Below are 21,230 nucleotides of genomic sequence, written 5' to 3' on the forward strand. Positions count from 1 at the left end.
CTAATAAAAATACAATTTTCAATTATTACAAATGCAAGAACTTTTTATGCCTTGTGCACTCAGTGACAAATATCCTTAGTATATAATAGTACCATAAAATTTTAGGATGGAAGTAGCATCTAATGAGATTCTAATATAAAAATAAGCCCCCAAACTACAGGTGGCAATTGTACTCTTAAAATAATTTTTTATCTAAATCAATTAATGTTTGGTTATGGAAGTCATTCTTCCTATCTACCATAATTCTGTACAGGAATCTAGTAGCAGACAAAGAAAGCAAGATAGACCTTCTATTTCATTTGAAGCAAATGTGTAAAAGACCATTTTGGATATGAGATACTTTGGAGTAATATAAAGACTAGAGAGAAAGAGAGCAAAATCAAATGTATTATTATGAAAGTATAGATTTAAAAATGACTACTACCTTTGCAGATTTTATAAGGCTAAGTTTAGTAGAGATGTATGCATACAGGGCAGTGAAAGAAATACACTAATCCAAACTTCAGGAGATCAGCAGCATCTATGTCAAGAACTGATAGGTGTTTGAATTATCAGCCATAATGGGCTGGAGAAATGGCTCAGTGAGTAAGAGCACAGGTAGTTCCTCTAGAAGACAACGGATCAACTCCCAGAACCCACATTATGTCTCACCACTGTCTAGAACCCCAAACTGAGGGGATCAAAAGTTCTCTTCTGATCTCCTTGGACAACAGGCATGCACATGGTCCATAGACACATGTAGTCAAAACACCTATACACATAAAAATCTACAAAATTAAAAAAGCATATTTTAAAGGCAAAAAGTTTTATAACAAAGGAGATCTTCAGACATCTACTGAGAAATTACTATAGGAAGGAATTCTGAAACTCTCTGTTTAAACCTCACAATATCTTCCATACCAATAATACTGCCAAACCTACACCACCAATACTATACAATTAGGGGCTACCTAGGGGAATAAACTTTCTAACTTTATAGTCAAGAACATATAAGGTAGAAAAATGAGTTAACAAAAGTTTTGGAGGTAGTCAATGATAGCAAAGTTTGAAGACTATGAATACAGAATGCAGGATCCTACCCTGAAGGCCAGTTATAATCACAAGGATGGCGCAGCCTCTCTAGAGATAGTAACTATGGAAGACCAATGCAGAATGGCATCCGTCTTTCTATCTTCTATTAGAAATAACTGTGATCAATACAATTATATGCCAGGGGACCTAAGCATGAGACTCTTCAACCTGTACCTGAACAGCACTGACATTCACAATATGAGTCCAAGATGAGGAAGGCAACAAATACATTTGAGGACAAACGATACAGACCATAGTTTATGTAAACTCTTGATACTGACATGGAGGTGACTGCCCATGCCACTTAATGGATGACAGTGTCAATTTACACACCTAAATTTGTCTTTAGCTAGGATCTTTTCTGATCATTATAGTTGCCAAGTGCATATATGAATCAATACCTACAAGGAGCAGAATTGCTGATATAAAGGAATCATAAGCCATTGCAAGGAATCAGAATTCATCTTTAATGCTTGGAAGCCTCATATGGAAATGGAACCTATGAGATGGGTGGTAGAAAGAAACACATACACACACACACACACACACACACACACACACACACACAAATACACAGAGGTTAAAGAAAAAGAAGAAAATATTCCTCTCCACTGGCTCAATATTTCCCTCTTTCTTGCCTGAACTCACTGAAGCTCAGTTAAAAAGCTCACAGAAGTAGCAGCCAGGTCCTTGGCAAGAGCTAATACAAAATCTCAGGGAGTCACAATGGCATCACCATCTGCCTACCCAGATACCATTGAAACTAGGTACTCCATAATTGTACACATATTAGCTAGAACTCTCGGGGCCTCCTTCCCCTCCTGGGCAATTAATGACAACAGGGTTTCAGATTCTACCAATGCTCTGCTCCCTGAGACCCCTAGACAGTTTTGGCATGCCCACATGAGCTCAAAACATTATCCTAGACAGAAAAGAGGAAAAGAGAGGGAGATTAATATTTTGATGAAGACCCCATAAGCAGAAACAGATTAAATGACTTGCCCTGGGGTCCCACAGAGAGTCTGAAAGGAAAGGGCTCCAAATATCTCCAGCTCTGGGCTCTATTTGGCCACTTAAGAAGACCTTCAGAGCAGGGGGAGGGAATGGGCAGGACATAGTCCAGGGAACAGCACTCCCATGGAGAGGTGTGCAGTCCCTCATTACAGCATAGAAATCGATGCTTATTAGCACCTCCCAAGGCCCTATCAAGGCTGAGTATGCAGGCTGGAGAATTGCCTGACCCTTATTAACCCTTTCATGTTTAGGTTTCAAAACTTCATTTACCAATGCTTTGTAGAGGAAGTAGGAAGCTAGATTTAGCAAAACCCTTAAGGACCAAACAGTACACATGAGTAACACAGTGAACCCAAGTGCTGGAAATTGCACGGCTAGTTGATGGTTTGTTATTTCACCTCTCTGTTTGGATCATATATAGTCTAATAAAGGCTTAATAGACAGTTCTGGTGTAGAGGAGATATAGAATTCTTTGGATGTGCTGGCTAATTTCCATGGCAAACTCTTCATATTTTTTTTTCTTCCCTCTTTCTTTCCCACCGTGTTTCTTCCCTCCATTTGCCTCCCATGATTTTTTTGTTCCTCTTCAAAGTGGGTTTCAAGTACCCAACACTTGGGCCTTCATTGTTGTTAAGCTTTGTACAGTCTGTGAGTTGAATCATGGGTATTCTGACCTTTTTGGCTAGTATCCATTTATCAGTTAATATATACAATGCATGTCTTTTGGGGTCTGGATTTCCTCACTCAGAATGATATTTTCTAGTTCTATTCATTTGCCTGCAAAATTTATGAATTCTCATTTTTAATGGATGGCTGGATACTATTCCAGTGTGTAAATGAACCATATTTTTTACATCCATTCTTTGGTTGAGGGACATTTGAGTTGCCTCCAGCTGTGGCTATTACCAGCAAGGTTGCTATGAACATGATGGAGCATATGTCCTTGTGGCGTGGTGAAGCATCTTTCTGGTATGTTTGCAAAAAAGTGCAAATCAAAACAGCCCTGAGATTACACCTCATAGAAGTCAGAATGGCTAAGATCAAAAACTCAGGTGACAGTAGATGCTGGTGAGGATGTGGAGAAAAAGGAACACTCCTTCATTGTTGGTGGGATTGCAAGCTGGTACAACCCCTCTGAAAATCAGTCTGTCGGTACCTCAGAAAATGAGACACGGTACTAAATGAGGACCCATCTATACCACTCCTGTGACATTCCTTCTATTATTTTTATATTCATGGGATGGCCCAGATCAAAGGACCCTTTCCAATCAATCTCTGGTTTTGAGGAGTGTTTGTTTGGTTTTGATGTCTAAAATTGCGTTTCCTTTCATTTGTTCAAAAAATTATTTTATAAAACTTTCTTTGTCAGTTAATCTATGTTATTAACTAAATATTCAGATAACCATATATTTCATTTCTCAGGATAGATAATAAACTCCTTGAGGGTCAGAACAATTTCTTACTCATCTTTGTATAACCTAAAAGATCCTTGTCTATGCACTGCAAATAATTGATATTCAATAAAAGTTGAATGAATGGATTATGATAAATCAAGAACTGCCCTGGAATGCTATGGATTGAAAATAATTCAGTGCTGTTACCCAAATGAGTCATTTGAAATAATGATTGCTTGCAGTATCATATGTCTATAGAATAAATGAACACATGTTTTCTCCCTAATTGAACATACACCCCTTTCCCAAAGCAAAGCAGCAGAAAGTATTTTCATTGGGAAAAACTGCCTAAGGCAGTGCTTACATAAGTGAAAGCCATGTGGCTGGACAAGATTCCATTTGTCATATCTTTGATGTTCCCATCCTTTTGATGAGAGTCCTTCTTTTGAGTACTACCTTCTGCTGGTGAAATGCTAACAGAAGGAGACCAGGTTTAGCCCTGGGGCTGGCAAGAACAATCATTCTTCTTACTTTTGGCTAAGAAATGAAGACCAAGGTATTGACTGGGATATTAGAAAATTTTAACATTTTCTACTCCTGACATATTCATGTGGGAGTGGATATGGGGCCAGCCTCAGGCAAATACATATAATTAATCCTGCTTATACGATGACACTGTATTTGCTTATAACCTGTATAATCTTACTTCAAGTCACTACTCAGAAAGTGACTTACTCTATCATGTAAACACTATAAAATACATAGTCATTAACTCTATTGTTTAGGGGGAAATAATAAGGAAAACTGCATGTACATGCTTATTTAAAGAAAACACTAAGAAAACATGTGCCAGCTTTAGCTGCTGGAGCCCATGGATACAGGATTGATGTGTGATATAATGTGTGATATAATTCTGTTTCATGTTATTCCTTACATTTACTTTCTAACATTTTCAGGCTATCTGGTGAGTAGAAAGCACATGTGCCTCTGTTTATTTTAGCTTTTAGTTTTTTTCTGTCATGTGTGTTGATTCAGGTGGATGTGTTTCTGAAGGTCAAAGGACAACCTCAAGTGTTGTTGTTTCTCAGGCACACTGTATCTTTTAAAAGAGACAGGGTCTCTCATTAGCCTTAGACTCCAAGTTGGCTCTGGCAGCTTGCCTGTCTCTACTGCCCTAGTTATGAGGTTGGGAGTGAACATATGCCATCATACTATCATGCCATCATGCTATCATCATGTCATCATGCCATCATCATGCTATCATGCCATCATCATGCCATCATCATGCTATCATGCCATCATCATGCCATCATCATACCATCATCATGCCATCATGCCATCATCATGTCATCATGCCATCATCATGCCATCATGCCATCATCATGCCATCATCATGCCATCATCATGCCATCATCATGCCATCATGCCTGACTTTCTTACTTGGCTCTTAAGAGTGGCACTTAGGTCCTTGTACTTTAAGGCAAATATTTTTGCCAACAGAGCCTTCTCCCAAGATCTTTATTTGTGTTATGACATGATTTTGAGGTAGAAATAAAAGAATCATGATGCTATAAAAAGTGTTAAAATATTAAGGGGCTGTAAGTCAAGTATGGTTTGCAGGTAGAAAAGCAATATAATATGATTGACATCTCAATGTTTCTACTAGCACAGTTCTTCTCTGGACACTCCACTAAATTACTTTAACGTTCAGAATTGAAGCTATTATAGTTATATGTTTTAGTCATTATTTTGATTTAAGCTCTATCAGATGTTCCTGTTTTTAGGTTGGTTTTTCCCCCTTAGAAAACTCTATAGACCCTCTGTATATCTCCTCCATCTCCTCTCATGTACAAAGGGTCAGGAAATTGAACACAGGTGTGTAGCAATGGGGGATGGGGAACTGGGGGTAGCAACTAGAAAGTCCCAGAAGTCAGGAAAACAAGAGCCTCCCAGGACCCCATGGGGATGACATTTGCTGAACACCCAACAAAGGGGAGGGAGAACCTGTTGAGACTATATACCGAGGCTAGCATGGCCTCCCATTTGAGGGATGGGACACCCAGCCATCTCCAAAATTTTAACCCAGAATTGCTCCTGTCTAAAGGAAATATAGGGACAAAGAGTGAAGCAGAGACTGAAAGAAAGGTCATCAAGAGACTGCCCCAGCTGTGGATCTATCCTACATGCAAACACCAAACCCAGACACTATTGCTGATGCCAAGAAGTGCTTACTGACAGGAGTCCAATATAGCTGTCTCCTGAGAGGCTCTGCCAGATCCTGACCAATACAGATGCATATGCTCAAAGCTAACTATTTGGCTAATCACAGGGACCCCAATGGAGGCTTTAGGGAAAGGACTAAAGGTGCTAAAGGGGTCCCACCCATCAGTGGGTGGGGAGGCGCTTAGTTCTGTGAAGGCTTAATGCCTCTGTGTAAAGGAATGCTAGGGTGGGGAAGCAGGAATGTGTTGGTGGGTGGGGGAGCACTCTCATAGAAGCAAGATCAGGGAAGATGGCATAGGGGCTTTGCAGAGGTGAAGCCCCAACAGGGTATAACATTTGAAATGTAAATAAATAAACTATTCAATTTTAGAAGAGAAAACTCTATGGAAGTTATTACATGGTTAATTTGAATTCTGGTTTTATTTAAAAATATTTCTCTATCTCAAAAAGTATAACATATGCATTGGATTTTTTAGCTCATCATTTTAAATCTAAAACTCTTGGTTTTTGGCAATAATCTTAACTTGCCTCCACTTCTTTCTCTTTGAAAGATGCCATCAGCCTGGAAACATTGTGCCATTTGTACCCTACACTCTGCCTTGTGAGGAATCATGTCGGTTCTGAATGTGAGACTGTGACATCGAAGTGAAAGGTACTGGACTACTTGAACACTTTAATGAAGTGGACAGTGGTTGCGATATTTCCAGGAAGACTTTCTACCCAGGAAAAAGCAGAGAGGAGCTGCAGGCGCTCAGCAGTGCAAACACAACACTGCCCTGCTCTACTGTAGAAACTGTCATGTTATCATGTGTGTTGTGACAAAACGATCTAATATTGATGGGGGATTCTGTTGAAAAACAACAAATGAGTTTCTAGAAGCCGTGAAACTGAGTCCACTGTGTGTCTGCTAGAGTGCTTCATGTGGCAGGCCAGTTTGTATGTTTTTCCATACAGTTGCCAATATTGAAAATTCTTAAACGAACCAATTTTTTTAACATGAAATGTATTTTCCTCACTTGAATTTTAGATTGGAAACTGAAATTAGAGGGTTAAGAAAATTGTTCAGTGCTGCACATGGGTAAGCAATGGAATTAATCCACACTCATGTCACTCAGAGAGGCCATATTACAACTCCTTGAATCTTCAACTATTTATGTGTAATGTAATTGGTGTGTCATTTTCCGAATTATCTGTGGTCTCCCCAAGCTGTCTGCCAGTAGCTATGCTGATTAGTTTGTTTTTGTTTTTCTGTTTTGGGTTTTTTGTATTGTTTTTGTTTTTTGACACAACCTATACATAACTAGGGAAGATGGATCACAATTAAGTGATTGCCTCCAGCAGATTGGCCTGTGGGCATGCTGTGGGGCATATTCTTGATTGCTGGTCAATAGACATGGGCCCCACCCACTGTGTGGAACCATAATATGGGTATTGGACTGACTGAGCTGTACAAGGAAGGTAAATGGGGAAACTATTGATTTGTCCCTTGGATGCCCATGTTGCCCAGAAGGCTATGCTTAGTCACATGCTTTCTAGAGTCCATCCAACCAATGACTTACAAGCACTCACTGCTACCTCTAAACCTCTATCCTTAATAAGACTCATTTGAATGGGTAAGCAAATGTACTTCTATCTAGCAGAAAGAGCAGATCAACTGTGAGCTGTTTATTTTGAAGTTAGAATGCACTTCTTTCTGTTTTGCCTTGATACTTGATGCTTAAGGAGGAAAGTCAAATGGCACAATTCCACGTTTGTGAAGAGATAGCCTGCTTTTTGGCAGCTATCATTTCAAGTTATTCAAAGAGTTTTTATCTGAATGCTGATTTTTAAGGACTGATATTTCCTCGATGAAGAATTTGGAATGTTTGCAGAAGGTGGAGAAAATTTGCCGTCAGCCGAAATTTAGTTTTTCCTGCCTCTACTCATTTCTTTTAACACACGCAGACCTCAGAGTGTTGCAAAACTGTGGAATATGGTTTTTAACCTACTTACAAATACTCTGTGGAGATACTAGGACTCCTAAAAGAAAAGCAACACAACAGAGCTAAGTCCAAGACTCTGAAACCCTGGAATAGACTTAGGAGAGCTTTAGCGATTTCACAGAAAGTTTCTCATTGATGACCAATGGATACAGAACCAGCTCACTAACTCTGTTATACTAACTGAACATGAGACATGCTCACCCCAGAGAGTGGTAAGGTGTACATATGGGTCTGCCTCTTGCCAGTTGCTTTGTTTTGCTCTTTGTTTCTTATCCCCAAGGTGCTACTTCTTGAACTCAATCACATTACAACCAGTTTCTATCTACAGACTGCACATTGAAACATGTTCTCTAATTAATCTACTGTGTTCTGCCCAATTTGCATTAGAAATTATACAAACACTTTTTTTCCTTGTCTCCCTCTAGGGTTAGGCTTGTTAGAAACCTGTTTTAAACGGGGGCACTACAAGGAGTCATAATATTCACAGTCATGTTCAATGGGGTGCCTTCCCTGTTGTTGTTTGGAAGTCAACAGATCCTAAACCCTTCCTAAATTAAACTTTAGCCAAAGGTATGTCTTTTAAATACATAACAAGAAAAATCAGAATGTACAAGTATGAGTTCATTCTGTTTCCTAGCATGTGGGGTTGAATTTGGAAAGAATATTTAATTTGCCCTTCTCATAATAAAACACACATCTGACTTCAGTAGATCGCTCCAGCTGTATCCCCTAAACAACAGACAGATGTTTTAACGTTTTTTAGAATGTTGGGGCTTAAGTTCACATATGGCATATCTGGAGAGTGTTATGTTCTTCATATTCAGTTATATCGAATGAGACCTGTGACACTTTAGTCATGTCTAAAGACAGATATACCAGGGTGAATGAAGAGCTGTACGACTTGATTCTTTAGTTTCCATTTTGTAGTGACTCTCAAGTGTCACTGTCATCGTTATTCACATCCAGTTACCTGAATGTAGCTGTTACTCTTCCTGCCCTGCCTCAGTAGTCATGTAGTGCATGTTCCAAGCTGCTACCAGCTAATGAAGCATGGTCACTTTCCCAAGACCTAATAAATATCACTTGATGCTTAGGGCTCTTTAACCAAGAAATTAGAAAACGGTTAGCATGTGGGAACACTAGGTGGTACTTCTATTCCTCTGCTTGTTGATTTTCAGAATAATAGCCCAGCACTTGACCCCTGAAAATGAAGAGAGCTTTCAACCACATTGGATTCTTCTAAATTTTAGCCATGGGTGTACCTATCTTCTTTCTTTTCTGTATATATATAAAAAAACTTTTAACCCTTTATAAATGATTGTTATACTGTTGTTTTGCTCCAAAGATATTTTTAAATCATGGTTTTGTTTTGTTTTTTTTCATTATCTACTACACAAAGAAATTTTTCTGATGAGTTCTGGGAGCTCCACTAAGCTACAGGTAGAATTATACGAATCTGCATGGAACTTTCTACAATGCAAGTTTAGTAAACTAATAGAAGCAGGTTCACTACTGGGACCTTTAGTTCCCGTGGCTCTTGACCAGAGATGTGGGTTAGCCATACCAAACAGAGTGTATAAACCTGCTATCAGTGAATCTATCTCCCACAAATGGGACTTCTATATCCTACCCCTTCCCCAGACTGTGAGACAACCATGGAAAAGAGGACAGAAAAAAATGGAGGAAGCAGAGGATGGGGAGGACCATAGGTGGAAAACCAGTGTCTTCTAAAAATGTCATAGTACTGTGCTCATAAACTCACTGCAACTATGGTTTCCTAAATAAGACATGCACAAGATCAAGCCTGGCACCATTCCAGCATGGAGTAAGAAACCATTCATGTACCCTGACCCCAACTGAGGAGCTATGGATAGGTAATGTCTTCTGGTGGAGGGAGAATCAAGGTGTTTATTTGTTTGTCTTTTAAGATTGTGGCTCTTTGTAACTCAATAAAGCTCCCATGGATGGCTCCACACACAAATATATGTGAATAGCACAAATAGAAATAGATGAATTATTAGATTTAAAAAACAGAGGGCATAAAGTTGGTGGTTGGATAGGATGGGTCTGTGAGAACCTAAGAGAGGAATTAGGGTGCTCTGATAAAAATGTACCTGACAAAATTGTCCAAGAATGTTACATTTTTCTTAAAACATAAAAATGTAAAATACTGTTTAAAGAGGATTTTCACAAAAAATTTCAATTAGTATTCTTAAAATCCTGTCCTTAATAAGAATAACTTAGAGGTAGCAGCTATATAAATATTAATACATATAGATATCACTTATAGGGGAGCTTTAGAAAATATGGCTAAAATAGAAAAGGATTTAGAACTTGATGTAATGGTCAATATTTTCATTCTCCAGACTGAAGGCTATTATTCTTCAAACCACTCGCTGGCCGTAAAGGAGCATTATCTGTGTCTACAATGTCTAAGGAATTACCCTTAGAACACTCAACACAGTGAACAAGCCATAGCCATTTCCTTTAAGAGCATTGTAGAAGAGAATTTCTGTTTGTATATAGAAGGAAAGATTGGGCTAATGGGAAATCTATAGTATACTGAAAACCTGAGCCAGAAGTGTATAAGAGATGTGAATATATATGCAGGAGTTAGATAAGGAGCAGAAAAGGACAATGCCCTAGTCCTCATTCAGTTTTGGTGTTACAAAACATTCTACATGTCATTTCTCTTTCATAAACCCTCTTATATTAACTTGGAAATTGGAGTAAAAGTCCCGTAACAGCCACATGCAATTGTACACAAACATACCAAAGTCCCGTGAAGTTAAATGTAGCTTTCTTCAGCATCAGTCTCTACAAAGGCTTAAGTGAAAATGTGTGCATTTACATACACTACTCGGGATTCAGAGTTCCTTTGTGTTAAAACAAAAGCCAGCTTTCAGAGACACTGCATGTCTGCAGAAGATAGCTTCAGATTTGGCACTGAAGCTGTAAACCCTTATCATTTTGCTTGATGAATACATTGGTTAGAAATTTTGAAGATTCTAGAACAACTTTCTTCTCAGAGGCTATTTAGATGGCAGAAGAATCTAACTTTAGAATGAGGCTATAAGCTCAGGCTTAAGCTTCAGACACTGATTTATCAACTGTTGCATTGGGTGCATACACACACTCACACACACACACACACACACACACACACACACACACACACCTAATCATAATTGCACACTTCTGACTTTTAGCTTACATATTTCTTTATGAGGGCCACTTCTCAGTCTTAAGAATGCAGAGAAAGACTCTTATAATATATGTTTAATAAATGTAATTTTCAGTCTTAGATACTTTCATATTTTAGGAAAGTTGCCAAAAAAGAGAGAGGCCTCATAGACTCTAAATGCATGCTATTTTGATGTAAACATTATGGGTAACTGGGTTACGTTTATCATAATTAATAAACAGATTTATACATCCGTGTTACTACTGTGGATTCACAATTCTGAGCTTCTGTTTTCCCTATTGCTCACTTTCTATTCCCAGATCTCACGTAGGGCATCATGTCACAGGGTCTTCCTGCCTCCTGTGTTTGTTCTCTGCTGTCACAGTTTTACATAAACTCTCCTTGTTTTTAATATTCAAAGCAGTTTTGAGGAACACTGCCAAGTACTCTGCTTGATGTTCCATTTCTATAGTGTGGTTTTCATGAGCCTGGGGTTATGGGTTTTTAAGAGGGAAATGACAGAGGCAAAGTCATTCTTGTCACACTCTATTACTCTGTAACGGGGGTATGTATTGTCAACATTACTTCTCACTGCTGACTTGAACCTTGATCACATGGTTAAAACCTGGTTAAGACCCTGGGTATCTCTTTCCCTCACTTTACATACATGTGCAGATCCTTAGAGGGAATTTATCAGCCACTGCTAATACTGTGTCTTCCCTGAAAGACAAGGGCTGCATATGTTAATTAAAATTCTTAAATGATTTATGGATAAAGGTGTGTGTGTGTGTGTGTGTGTGAGAGAGAGAGAGAGAGAGAGAGAGAGAGAGAGAGAGAGAGAGTTAAGTTCTATCTTTTAAGAAAATTTAGTCACCAAATTACTATATTAGTTCTCAAGAATTTATCTTATAATTAAAACTGTACATTTTAACCAATATTCCCCATTTTCATACCTGTTCTATGTGTTATTTTGTGCATTTTCATGTATCTTTCTTTCATAGGACAGAAACTTTTCAGCTTGGCTTAGCACTTGATATTTTCTTTTGATAAATATTTGTCTTAGTCGGAGTTTCTATTTCTGCACAAACATCATGACCAAGAAGCAAGTTGGGGAGGAAAGGGTTTATTCAGCTTACACTTCCACATTGCTGTTCATCACCAAAGGAAGTCAGGACTGGATCCCAAGCAGGTCAGGAAGCAGGAGCTGATGCAGGAGCTGATGCAGAAGCCATAGAAGGATATTTTTTACTGGCTTGCTCCCCATAGCTTACTTAGTTTTCTTTCTTATAGAACCCAGGTCTACCAGCCCAGGGATAGCTCCACCCACAATGGGCTGGGACCTCCCCCCTTGATCACTAGTTGAGAAAATGCCTTACAGCTAGATCTCATGGAGGCATTTTCCTCAACTGAGGCTCCTTTCTCTTTGATAACTCCAGCTTGTGTCAAGTTGACACAAAAGCAGCCAGTACAATACTGAAATATTATTTTTAAAGGGGGTATCAAATTAATGGCAACAAGCTTGTCCCTATGTATTCTTCCAAAAAGTTGTCACTTTACTTATTATATATGAACCATACACCTATTTAAAGTTATTTTTAGTGATATGAAACTGGGCTCTAAATTCACACTCTCACACATGAAAATTCATGTTTTAGTAAAATTCAGGATTGAGAATATGTTTACTTTGTGTTCTTGGAATCTTTCTCAAATAACGGTTAATTATAAATGCACATATTTCTTTGGGTTTTTAAAATTTATGTTTAATTTTCTCTGTGTCCTGTTGTGTCAATGTGAATTGAGTTGATTACTGGATCTTTGCGATAATATTTAAAATTAGGAACATGGTCAGTATTGACTATTCATATCCTGTGGTTTTTCAGAATTCTATATGAAATTTAGGCTTATTCTTTTGATTTCTATGAAAACTGTCACAGAATTTTTGATAAGTTGTTTAGGTAATTTGAACATTTAAAGAATGATGAATTTTTTAATATATGAAGAAGAATAATTTCATTTATTTACATCTTTAGGTTTTTTAATTAGTGTCTAACTGATTTCACTGTAGAGTTGGTTCACCTCTTTGTGAACCAACCTAAGTGTTTTTCACTTGTTATGATATTATCATAACTATTATTGTTAACCTAGTTTTTTTTCAGGGAGTACACTGATAGAATTTTAGCTGAGTTCTGTATATTGATTTTATATTCTGAAATTCCACTGAATTAATTTACTAGCTTTGGCGGCTTTCAGGGAATATTTATATCATGCTGTCTGCAAACAGATATCTGGGCGTGGTGTGTGTCGAAACTGGAATGTAACTACTTTAAAGCACCTCATGTGATAGTGAGAAAAAATATGTCTCTTACTCCTGCATACAAGCATATCTAAAAATATTTTCATACATAACCATATGTATCTACATTAAACAAAATTTGAAGTCACACCAACATCCCAATCTTAAATCTATTACCACATAAACCATCGTATCTCTCCCCAGTTGCCTATCTACAAATTCCAACATAAACAGTGATTAAAAATTCTCCACATTATGACAACCTCAGCACTCATGACAGTGGTCTTCCATTTATGAATCTATGCACTCATGGGAAACAACACTATCAATTTAAAAGTTACATTTAAGTACATATTACTTGGCTTATCATTACTATTGTTGTTGTTATTATTTAATCAGATATTTTATTTATTTATATTTCAAATGCTATCTCCTTTTCTAGTTTCCCCTGTGGAAATCTTTTATCCCACCCTCCTTGTCCTGATTTTATGAGGGTGTTCCCCTACCGACCCACCCACTTCTGCCTCTCTGCCATGGCATTATGTTTACAGTTTGTACTACTTTTGCATAGTTACTTAGACCATCAGTTCTGCAATCCACTAAAAGGTGTTCATTTCCTATGCTTACAGCATAGTTATTTTGTCAAAATTTAAGTTCTGTAATGGAATTATCGAACTTCCTATATTCATCCTAAAATTTGCATAAGATTCAGTGGGGGCGTTTAATCTAAAAACTGAAAATTTTGAAAAATTCATAATAAGGTCATTTATCAATCACTGTAGTATCAAGAAGAATAATTTCACTCTCTAAAAAAATTGCATTTGGAGTTGGAGAGATAGCTCAGCCTTTAAAGGCTAGGCTCACTACCAAAAATATACAAGGTCTCACATTTCGTCTGTTCAAATCTCCTCTAGTCTTTTGCTCTGCTAATTACTGAGCTAGTTATCAAATCTGTAATTTTCCCTTTTCAAGAATGTTATATAATTAGAAAACACACCATGTGGGAGTTTTAGACTTGTTTATTTTATTTAGTAGGATGTGCTCATTATGGTATTGTTTTGCATGCAAGAAATATAGTTCATTCATCTGTTAAAGGTCATATTGGTTGATTTCAATTTCTAGTGATTATAAACCCATAATTGTTATAATTATTGCACTTCTTCAAGATAATAGATAATAGATTATACTGGTACCCCACCAGTTTAGTAGTTAGCTTAGGAGTGTGCTACTCTATCCTCAGCCTCCAACTATCCATCAGAATTACCACAAAGATGTCCTTTATTTTCTGGATTGTGGCTCTAATTTCATTGATTCCTGGTAAAGGAATCTTACATGTATCTCTGTGTTCACATATGTCTACGGATATCCAATGGTTCTCAGAGTGCTTAATGAGAGGTTTGTACATTTGTAGTTTGTATTACTATAAAGAAGAGAATAACAATATCCAAGCTCCATGAGTCACAGCTAAAACATAAAAGCCAATATTTTTTAGAATGCTCCTTGACAGTTTTAAAATTCACTTTATTTCTTGTTCATGTGCTCTCCTTCCACAATCTCTCCTCCCATACCCCCTCCCCTTTCTCCCTGAGAGGGTGGAAAACCTCGTATCTCTCAACCCTAGCATATCAAATCTCGGTGGGGCTAGGCACATTCTCTCTCAATGAGGCCAGACAGAGCAATCCTGCTAGCAATCATATCCTGCAGACAGGCAACAGCTTTTGTATAGCCCCTGCTCCAGTTGTTCCAGACTCACTTGAAGACTGAGCTGTACATTTACATATGTACAAGAGGTATAGATCCAGCCTGTATATGTTCTTTGGTTGGTGGTTCTGTTTCTGACAGCCCGAAGGGTTCAGGTAAGTTGACTTTTTCTGTAGAACTCCTATCCTCTTCAGGGCCCATATTCCTCTCCCCAACTTTTCCATAAGAGTTCCCAAGCTCCATCCAGTGTTTAGCTGTGGGTCAGTGCATCTGTCTGAGTCAGAAACAAGGTAACAGAGAACAGCCTTGCTAGACTCCAGTCTGCAAGCATAACAGAGGATCTTATTAGTGTCAGGGATTGGTGCTTGACCATGGATGGGATGGGTCTCCAGTTGGATCAGTTATTGCTTGGGCAGTCTCTCAGTCTCTGCTCCATTTCCCATCCCTGCATTTCTTGTAGCCAGGATAAATTTAGGATCAAAAGCTTTGTAGATGAGTTGGTATCCTTATCACTCACCGGGGTTCCTGCCCAGCTACAGGAGGTAGCCTCTTCAGAGTCTATATACCCAGTGCTCTGAGTCACAGCTAAAGTTACATTGATTCTTGGGTGCCTGCTTTATCCTAGGTCTCTGGCTAGTGTCAGACTTTTATTCATTTTCATGGGCACCTGGCTATCTTTTATGTCTCTCTCTACACCTGATCTTGAAGCTCCCCCACATCCCTTCACATTTTCCCTCCCTTCAGGTGCCCTTCCTTCATCTGCCTCTTATAATTATTTTATTCCCACTTCTAAGTAGGACTCAAGCATCCTCACCTGGCCCTTCTTTTTGTTTAGATTCTTTGTGTCTGTGGAATGTAGCATGAGTAGCCTGTAATTTTTTTTATCTAATATCCACTTGTAAGTGGATACTGTTCATGTTTTTGGGTCTGGGTTATGTCAGTGAAGATGATACTCTCATGTTGCATTAATTTCCTGAAAATTCTTGATGTCTTTGTTTTATATAGCTGAATTGTATTCCATTGCATAGATGTACCATGTTTGTTTACACATTTTTTTCCATTGAGGAACATCTAAGTTGTTTCCAGTTTCTAGCTATTATAAATAAAGATGCTATGAACATAGATGAGCAAATCTCCATGGGGTATTATGGGGCACTTTTTTTGGTATATGTCCAGCAGCATAGCTGGGTCTTGAGATAAAACTATTCCCTGTTTGCTGAGAAACTGACAAATTGATTTCTAAACTGGTTGTACAAGTTTGCATTTCCTCAGGAAATGGAAGACGGTTCCTCTGCTTTGCATTCTCCCCAGCAAGTGCTATCACATAAGTATTTGATTTTAGCCATTCATATGATTTTAAGATGGAACCTAGGCACCATTTTGATTTACATTTTCCTGATGACTAAGGACTTTGAGCATTTCTTTAAATGTTTCCTGGCCATTTGAGATTCCTCTGTTAAGAAACCTGTTTATCTATTTACCCCAGTTTTAATTGGATTAATTGAGTTGGTTGTGTTTAAATTTTTCATTTCTTTATAAATTTTGAATAATAGCCCTCTTTCAGGCTTGGTGAAAATATAGGATTGGTGAAGATCCTTTCCAATCTGTAGGCTGCCATTTTGTCCTTTTGACAGTGTCCTTTGCCTTACAAAGCTTTTCAGGTTCCTGAGATCCCATTTATTAGTTGTTAGAGCCTGAGAGGTTGGTGTTGTGTTCAGGAAGTTGTCTCCTATATCAATGAATTAAAAGTATTTCACATTTTTTCTATTAGATTTAGTCTATCTGGTTTTATATTGATTCTTGTGATACACTTAGACTTGAATTGTGTGCCAGGGGATAGATATGGATCTATTTCCATTCTTCTACATGGAAACATCCAGTTAGACCAGTACCATTTGTTGAAGATGCTTTTTTCTATTATATGCTTTTGCATTCTTTATCAAAAAATTAAGTGTCCACTGATTTTTGATAAACTATGTGAATTTATTTTAGGATGTTCAATTTGATTTCATTGATCAACTGTCTAGTTTTACTCAAGCACCATGCCATTTTTATTACTACTTCTCTATAGTACAACTTGAGGTGAGGGATGGTGATACCTGTGGAAGTTCTTTTATTGCACAGAATTGTTTTAGATATTCTGGGTTTCATGGTTTTCCATATGAAATTGAGAATTGCTCTGTCAAACTTATAAAGAATTGTATTTGAATTTTGATGGGAATGGCATTGAATCCATAAATTGCTTATAGTAGGATGGCCTTTTTCACTATGGTAATCCTCCTGATCCATGAGCATGGGAGATGTTTATATCTTCTGATATCTTCTTCATTTTCTCTCTTCAGAGACTTGAAGTTCTTGTTATTTCATTTATTGATTAGAGTTAACAAAGATATTCTACATTATCCGTGGCTATTATAAAGGTTATTTTCCCATAATTTTCTTCTTAGTACATTTACTATTTGGATAAGGGAGGGCTACTTATTTTGTTATTGTTTTTAATTCTATATTCAGCCACTTTATCAGTGTTTATCAGATGTTGGAGTTCTCAAGTAGAGTTTTTGGGGTTATGTATATCATTCACAAATATTGATATTTTGACTTCTTCTGTCCCAATTTGGATCCCCTTGATCGATTATTGTTGTCTTATTGCTATGGCTCAGACTTCTGGTACTATATTGAATAGACGTGCCCCTGATTCTATTGGAACTGATTTAAGTTTTTCCTTATTTGGTTTGATGTTAGCTATGGACTTTCTGCCTATTACCTTTACAATGTTTATGTCTGTGACTTGTATCCCTGATACAAGACTTTTAGCACAAAGGGGTGTTGGATTTTGTCAAAGGTTTTTAAGCATCTAATAAGATGATCATGTGATTTTTTTTCTTTCAGTTTGATTATATGGTGAATTACATTGATGAATTTTCATATATTGAACCATCCCTACATCCCTGGAATGAAAGAAACCTACTTGATCATGGTAGATGATATTTTAGTTATGCTCTTGGATTCATTTTGTGAATATTTAATTGAATATTTTTTCATTAAGCTTCATAAAAAATTGTAATACTCCTTTTTGAGTTTCTGTGTGGTTTAGTTATCATGGTTACTATGGTTTCATACCATGAGTTTGCAGTGTTCCTTTTGTTTCTATTGTATGGAGTAGTTGGAGTATTGGTATTAGCTCTTCTTTGAATGTTTGGTAAAATTCTGCATTAAAACCATCTGAATATCGAATGGCTGAGAAGCAACTAAGGTAGTGCTTGACATCATTAGCCATCAGGGAAATGCAAATCAAAACAACCCTGAGATTCCACCTCACACCAACCAGAATGGCTAAGATCAAAAATTCAGATGACAGCAGATGCTGGTGAGGATGTGGAGAAAGAGGGAAAATTCTCCACTGTTGGGGTTGTAAACTGGTACAACCACTCTGGAAATCAGTCTGGTGACTCCTCAGAAAATTGGACATAGTACTACCTGAAGACCCAGTTATTCCACTTCTGGCCATATACACCAGAGAAGCTCCAACATACAACAAAGATGCATGCACCACAATGTTCATTGCAGCCCTATTTATAATAGCCAGAAGCTGGAAAGAACCCAGATGACCTTCATAGATGAATGGATACAAAAATTGTGGTATATTTACACAGTGGAGTACTACTCAGCTATCAGAAACAATGACTTTATGAAATTCTTAAGAAAATGAATGCATCTAGAGAATATCATCCTGAGTGAGGTAACCCAGTCACAGAAGAACAGACATAATATGCAGTCACTGAAAATTGGATACTAACCCCAGAAAGCTCTGAACACCCCAGAAACAACTCACAGACTATATAAATTTCAAGAAAAAAGCGAAGACCAAAAAAAAAAGAGAGAGAGAGAAAGAAAATGAAAAACCAGTATGCTTAATCTTTACACACCAAGAAAACTTTGACTATTTTCAAGTTGCATCTTGTTTTACATGTACTTTATGCTCATTGTAACTAGTAAGATTTTAATGCATACTATCAAACCTTTTTTAAAAAGTCAAGTACTGAGAAAAATGTATTTGTATACTTTTATGCAAAAATGCTTAAAATCTGTACATTTATCATTGTTTTTTAAAATAAAGTTGTTCAATTTAAAAAAAAAGAATAAGTAATAGCATAGTGTACCAATCTTAATACCATAATAAATGATATTGTGGCCTATCCATAGATTGTAAGAGTTTACATGGTTCATTGGGATGTTCAAAAATAAAAAAAAAAATAAATTTAAAAAAGAAATCTGACTTTAGGCTCTTTGTGGTTGGGAGAATTTTAATGACTGCTTCTATCTCCTTAGGGTTCACAGAGTTGTTTAAATAGTTTAGTTGATGTTGATTGCACATTGGTAAGTGTGTCTGTCTAGAAAATAATCCACTTCTTTAAGATTATCCAAATTTGTGGAGTAAGACCCTATGGTTCTTTGAATTTCCTCAGTGTTTGTTATTATGTCTTCATTCTAATTTCTGACTTTGTTTATTTAGATACTGTCTAATTGTTTTGATTAGTTTGGCCAAAAGCTTATCTATCTTGTTGATTTTCTAAAAAGAAAGAGAGAGAGAGAGAGAGAGAGAGAGAGAGAGAGAGAGAGAGAGAGAGAGAGAGAGAGAGAGGGAGAGAAAGGAAGGAAGGAAGGAAGAAAGAAAGAAAGAAAGAAAGAAAGAAAGAAAGAAAGAAAGAAAAAAGAAAGAAAGAAAGAAAGAAAGAAAGAAAGAAAGAAAGAAAGAAAGAAAGACAGAAAGACAGAAAGAAAGACAGAAAGACAGAAAGAGCTCTTGGTTTCATTGATCCTTCGCATTGCTTTCTTTGTTTCTAACTGATTGATTTCAACCCTAATTTGATTACTCCCTGCCTTCTCCTCCTCTTTGCTGTGCTTGTGTCATTTTCTCTAGAGCTCTAAATAAGAAATTTCTAATTTCTGTATGGAGACACTTAGAGCTATGAACTTTCCTCTTAGAAAAGCTTTGTATCCCATAAATTTGAGTTTGTTGTGCTTTCATTTTTATTGAATTTTACAATGTATTTAATTACTTTATTTCTCCCCTGACCTGGAGATTATTGAGTAGAGAACTGGTCAATTTCCATGAGTGTAAGCTCTCTGGTGTTTCTGTTGTTGCTTGAGCTGCCATGTGACTCATCATGGCACAACCTCTCTATTGCTTAGAAAATAAAACTAATTAAATTCTACCTCTCAGGCTGATAATGTTACATTTTTAGTGGATTCTTGCATAACACATTAATTCACCACCTGTAGCAGTGAATTTTAGAAAAAAGTACCACAAACCCTTGCTCCCTGCTCCATAGGGCCACATGGCATCTGCAGGGTATTTTCATTTCATTTAGCCAGACTCTGCAGACTCTCTGGCACAGAGCTCTCCAGACCTCTTTATCCAACTCACTAAGTTCCCAACAGCCCCACACAAGTACCTCAGTCAAAATCTACTACAGGTATAGCTCTGCACATGTGGCATATTACTATTCAAACTTGTGTTTCAGGGCCATCTTTTGAAAGGGAAGTATGAAGAGTAAGAAAGAGAAGTAAATATGAATACAGAGAAATAAAATAAATGAAAAATATAATTCAGTTGTAGTGACTTCAAATAACGTAAAATTAATGTAAAATTGTGATTACTCTCAAAAGTATACACACACACACACACACTCACTCACTCACATGTCACGAAACTATAAAATAGGAGAGATAATAGATCAGTATAAGTGAAAATAGCTTATGACAAGAAGCTCCTTTCCTGTAAATTCTATTTTAATCAATATGTAAACTTAGGATCTTCCCTTTCACAAGCAGGCAAGATGATAATCTTGTTTCTAAAACAAGATGCACGCTGTTCAACATTTGAGCAAATGAAGACCCTGGAGGGCCAGATGCTGTGGTGAAAGTACGCTAGCTCAGAGAAGCAAAGAAAGCACCCAGCTGACTTTCCATCTCAACTAACATCCCAGAAGGAAAACACTCAGCTCACCCTCTCCATACTGTCTTAAAAATGCTTTCTAATAATCATCAGGGAAATGCAAGTAAAAACAACCCTGAGATTCCACCTCACAATAGTCAGAAGGGATAAGATAAAAACTCAGGTAACAGCAGATGTTTGCAAGGATGTGGAGAAAGAAGAATATTTCTCCATTGTTGGTAAGACTGCAAGCTGGTACAACCACTCTAAAAATCAGTCTGGTGGTTCCTCAAAAAACTGGGCATAGTACTACTTGATGATCCAGCTATACCACTCCTAAGGATATACCCAAAATCTGCTCCAACGTATAGCAGGGACACATGTTCCACTATGTTCATAGCAGCCTTATTTATAACAGCCAGAAGATGGA

This window comes from Micromys minutus, assembly GCF_963924665.1.
Source record: "Micromys minutus genome assembly, chromosome: 8".
Classification (NCBI taxonomy): domain Eukaryota; kingdom Metazoa; phylum Chordata; class Mammalia; order Rodentia; family Muridae; genus Micromys; species Micromys minutus.